The sequence below is a fragment of the Citrus clementina genome, unplaced genomic scaffold (genome assembly GCF_000493195.1).
Source record: "Citrus clementina cultivar Clemenules unplaced genomic scaffold, Citrus_clementina_v1.0 scaffold_8, whole genome shotgun sequence".
NCBI lineage: Eukaryota > Viridiplantae > Streptophyta > Magnoliopsida > Sapindales > Rutaceae > Citrus > Citrus x clementina.
Window position 1 is genome coordinate 17,040,347 of NW_006262022.1, and position 3,967 is coordinate 17,044,313.

At 31.5% G+C, this 3,967-nt stretch overlaps 1 pseudogene; it reads left to right on the plus strand.

The window, feature by feature from the left end:
• The first annotated feature begins 2,011 nt into the window (after positions 1-2,011).
• LOC112096425 lies at positions 2,012-3,727 on the plus strand (annotated as a pseudogene).
• The last annotated feature ends 240 nt before the right edge of the window (positions 3,728-3,967 follow it).

Genomic DNA, 3,967 nt, shown 5'->3' on the forward strand with positions numbered 1-3,967 from the left:
TTCTACACCAATCTACTGTGACAACAGTTTAACAATCAAACTTTCCTCGAATCCAGTATTTTATAGAAGAACAAAACATATAGATATAAGGTACCACTTCCTTTGAGACCTCACAAAAGATGGTACAATTGAATTAGTTTTCTGCAGAAATGAAGATCAACTCGCTGACATTTTTACAAAGTCCCTCAAGCTGGCAACTTTTTCAAATTTGCAAAAGTTACTTGGAGTTTGCACTTTGGAAGACCACATTTGAGGAGCAGTGAGGCGTTGCACAGCTTCTAGATAATAAACCGAATGATTTTCTTGTGCAAATAAAATATTCAGTTTAAGGGAGGGATTGTTGAGCATAAGTCTATGCTGAGAATAAGTCTATGTATTTCCTAGTCTTTTGGAGTGTATCTGTTTGTTAGAGATTTTATGGGCTGGTGCAGATTTTTTGATTTATTGCTTGATTGTAGGAAAATTTGTTCATTGTATTGCCTATATAAAGTGCGATCAATAAAAGCTTTTGTAATTCTTTTCTATTCATCATATTATCTCTTTAAAAATTATTCCTTTACTAGTTATCAATGTTTCGTATTGATTTACATGGAACATGATTTTTTTTAAAAAAAGAAGTAATATATTCATGAATTAATAGTTTACTAATTAATTAATAAATTAGTAAATTTAATTAATTAATATTCTCTTAAATATTTTATTTTTCTTGATTATAATAGTTTTAAATTATCGAGGTGGTGTTGTAAATTTTTTAATCTGATTTTAGTCAAAGCTAACAATTAATTCTGGGTACAACTTTAAGTCATTTATCTGATGTAGTCTTGCCTTACAATTGGACGAGTTTTCAATCGTTACACGTGTCCGAACAGTTAAGAAATGGCATGGGCTTGCTTCGTGTTGTTGATTGTTGGATCCATTGAGTCAGGCCCACAGGTTTCCTCAAGTCATGGTATGGCCAATGACATCAGAGGACTAAAACCAAATGGTTCTAACTTCTAAAACCCCAAAAAAAAAAAAATTTAAAAAAATTGTGTTAATAATAGCAGTGTTTTGAGAGTCTTCATATCTGATTCTTGGAGATTTAGATTTGTGCATAAAAATTTGACCCGTTTTAGAATTTGAATTTGGCAATATACTATAACATAGTAAAAATTATATTCTTAAAATTGCTTGCTTGTTCCTAAAATTGATTTTGACTTTGATTTCATTTCTAATTTTTTATAATGCGAAAAGAAGTTCCAATTAATATTATCGATTTACTTATTTATGCGACATAATTTCTAAAAAAATTAGTATCTTTATCAAAGGAAAAATAGAAACTCTACGAGGATCTGAAAAAAAAAAACCATAAATGTGATCATATATTCAAAAATAAGGAATATTCTCATAAATTTGTAATTTATTAATTCATTGATTAATCATCATCATCATCTAAACGAAAAAGTTTTTTATGGTCCCACAGCTACTTTTAAAGTACATCAGACAGTATTTACAACACCACACGCTAGATTATGTATCCAATTCTTTGAGATTTTAATATTTACATTCTCAAATTTTTTACCAGGTTCTTTAGGAGGGTCCGCCTATGTTACCACTGTTGTATTGTACAATAGTTTTTGTCATTTTCCAGTCTAACCATTAGATGGTTCAGAGTTCAATCTAACGGCTTAGATAAATTTATGGCGATTTGAAGCTGCAACTTACAACCATGGGAGCCCTTTTTTCCATTTTTATTAAGCGATGAAAATTGCATAAAGAAAGGGCGTTCCGTTAGCTCCAAATATCCAGTTAGGGTTTGAATTCAAGGACGCATGGAATCGCATCTATTCGAGATCCATATTGGCACTGAAATCAATTCTTTGAATCCGCGGGTGGACTAAATTAGGAAGGAAGCCGCTGATGACCGAGCGGTGGCGGTGACGGCCGTAAACTCAACCTTGAAAATCCAAAGCAGGTTAGAATCTCTGCTGATCTCTGAAATAATGTGCACGGGTCTTATTATTAAACCACCTATCGGACTGTAATGGAGTTCGATTCTCTCAGAGTTGACCAAACCAATATGGAGACTGTTCGAAAAGGAAGTTCAGGAAAGAAACAAATTGACTCGCCAAATAATCACGGCAGGCAAAAAGTCTTTTGATAATTAATTCAAGATTCAGAAGTTAAGAGTAATTTTTTTAACTTGCAATTAACAGTTGAATGTTTCCGAAAGGGAGGGAGCTTTTTCGAGTTTGAGTGTTTTGGAATTGATGCCTACGAGGTTGCATTGTTCAGCTCTGAGGCTGATGGAAGAGAGCGTTGTTCATCCGGTGAAGTATAACGATGAAGGGAAGCCCACGGTTGCAGAATTTGAGTATCCCAAAATTTATCATAATGGTAATTTTATTTTTTGGTGCCCATGTGTTTCATTTTGCGACTGAGAAAATGAATGTCGGGGCAATGCAGATTATGTGTAAATTAAAAGATTAAAATGGGGCACGTATAGACGCGGTGGCTATGGAGGATTATAAGTTTTTGAATTCGTCACATGTCGCTACGGCAAGTGCCACAACTAGTGTGCTCATTTGCAGAGGTTTTACTTTCAGAACTACACTAAGGTAGTGTTTACTTTCTGGAGTAGGAGTGTGGAGTGTGGAGTGTGGATTCCTCCCATTCCAGTGTTTACTTACCTTAAAAAAGGGGAGTGGGAGTGGGAATCCGTGGGTCCCACCCAATTTTGGAGTGGGGAGTGAGATTCCCACTCTCATGGGGAGAGGTATAATAAATATGATATTATTTATTTTATTAAATTTAATAAAATAAAAATAAATAAATATTATATTTAAATTAATAATATTAAACATTAATTTTAATAAATATTAATTATTTATTTATTTAATAATAATAAATATTTTATTCTAAAAAAATATTAATTTTGTACTATATTATCAATAAAAATATTTCATTTGTGTTGCTATTATTAATAATTTTTATTCACATAATTTAAATTAAAATTAATAAAAAATTATGATTTACATAATTAAGAATATTAGTAATTTATAAATATAATAAAATATTTATTTTATTTTCCAAATATATTTTTTATTAATTTTTTAATTACAAATTATAATTCTGTACATAAGAATAAAATTGTAATTTAAAATAATTTACTCCCAATCCAAGACAAAGTAAACAAATAATTAGGATTCTGATTGACAATCCATACTTTTATTTAGTCTAAGTAAACACCCTACTCTCACTCCTACTCCACACTCCTAATCTAAGGATTCCCACTCCTCAGGATTCCCACTCCAATCCAAAAAGTAAACGCAGCATAAGAATGCTAAGAAAGATGGTAGTAATATGAACCTTAAGAATCCTAAATACTTGTCGATATTTAATTATTTGAGTTTTTGTTTGCCTGAGATGTAATGAAAATTGCATAGGATTTTATTATTGGATGATGATATTGAGGTACAAATGCCCTAACATGGTTTTAGAAGATTGATGTGGTGGGAAAATGAATGGAACAGTAGAGACTTATTCTGGTTCATTTCATAGATATTGAAAGTACATGAATTTCCTGCATCCTTTAATTGAGGCAACGTTTAACCCAAAGACATGCACATGGGCTTATGGGATGAACTTCTTTGATTTGGATGCTTGGACAGGGGAGAATGTTTATTGTGTGTATCATTACTAGTAGAATTTGGTAAGATTGATTTTAATATTAATCCATTTTCATTGATTAAGGTACTACCAAATAGTTTATATGCCGATTATGCTTTAAATACTTGATATGAATTACAGTGATTATCTACTTCTTGTGATTGTACTTGCTATGTAATCATAAACCTTTAGTTGTTTGAGGAGATCAGCCACGAGTGGTATAATTGTTAGTTGGTTTCAGAGGTGATATTGTTACACGAAATTAAACTTATTCTGCATGACAGCAATTTGGGCATAAGTTTTCTGTGTTTTTTTTTTT